We start from the raw sequence: 1,412 nt of genomic DNA on the forward strand, positions 1-1,412 counted from the left end.
ATCTCCAGATCTATGGTGTAGCAATAAAAAACAGGCGTCCATTTTGTGTTGCAATTTTTAGTGAAAATGTGCCTAAACTTTTACCATTATCTCTGCTGCAGGTTTCTTTGTTGGACACAGGCTCTTTATCATATGCGTGTCTTTGTCTTCTGTACAAATTTTCTGTGTCCCTTGAGTTTTTAGTTGTTAAAGTTAACCTCATTTGTGGTGCTTTGCTTCAGAAGGATTATTTCTGGTGCATGATGAGGTGCAAATTTCTGATGAAAGCTTTCCCACTTTCTAGGCGTTCATGGGGTTTTTAGTGAGGATGAATTTTCTAGTGTCTAATGTCGTGTGACTTCTTGCTGAAAGCTTTCCCACAGCCGCTCCACTGATAAGGCTTCTTACCTGTGTGTATTCTCAAATGCACAGCAAGGGTTGAGAACTGAAAGAAAGCTTTCCCACATTCATTACAACCATAGGACTTCTCACCAGTATGGTTTCTCACATGCACCGTGAGAGATGAGCTCTGAGAGAAGCCTTTTCCACAAGCATTGCATTCATGAGGTTTATCACCTGGATGAATTCTCACATGTAGAATAAGTGATGTTTGCTGAGAGAAGGCTTTTCCACATTCATTACATTCATAGCGTTTCTCTCCACTGTGAATGTTCTGACGTTGTATGAGGTACTTCTTCTAACCAAAGGTTATTCCACATTCACTACGTTTAAAAGTCTTCTCTCCAATTTGCATTTTGTCATGCTCAGTAAGGTTGGATTTACCACTAAAGGTTTTTCCACACTCCTTACATACAAAGGGCTTCTCTCCTGTGTGAGTTCTCTGGTGTCTGATGAGGTTTGTCTTCTGAATGAAAGCTTTCCTGCAATCTTTACTTTCAAAAGATTTTTCTCCAGTGTGAATTTTCTGGTACATAAGGAGGTTTTCCTTCTGGCTAAAGGATTTTCCACATTCAATACATTCAAAAAGCTTCTCACCGGCATGGGTGTTCTGATGTTTAATGACATACTCCTTTTGGCTAAGGGCTTTCCCACACTTGTTACATTCAAAAGGTTTCTCTCTCATGTAAAAATGCTCATGCTCAGTGTGGTTTGACTTGTGGCTGGAGACTTTCCCACATACCTTACAGGCAAAGGGGTTTTCCCCACTGTAAATTCTCTGCCAGCTGAGGTGTGACATCTGAATGGAAGCTTTCTCATATTCACAAGGTTTCTCTCCAGTACAAATTTCTTGATGAATGAGGATGTACTTTTGGCTTAAGATATCTCCACATCTCTTACATTTATAAGGTTTCTCTGTGTGTAACCTCCTAAATGCAGAGTAAGGGATACGGTTTGAGAGGAAATGTTATCACACTCAGTACATTCAATGCTTTCTCTCCAGAAAAATGTTCTAATATTCAGCAAAGTATTGC

General features: G+C 39.8%; 1 pseudogene; it reads right to left on the reverse strand.

The window, feature by feature from the left end:
- Positions 1-298: 298 nt before the first annotated feature.
- On the reverse strand, positions 299-1,177 carry LOC139359325 (zinc finger protein OZF-like; annotated as a pseudogene).
- Between the last annotated feature and the right edge of the window lie 235 nt (positions 1,178-1,412).

Source organism: Macaca nemestrina, chromosome 17 (assembly GCF_043159975.1).
Source record: "Macaca nemestrina isolate mMacNem1 chromosome 17, mMacNem.hap1, whole genome shotgun sequence".
NCBI lineage: Eukaryota > Metazoa > Chordata > Mammalia > Primates > Cercopithecidae > Macaca > Macaca nemestrina.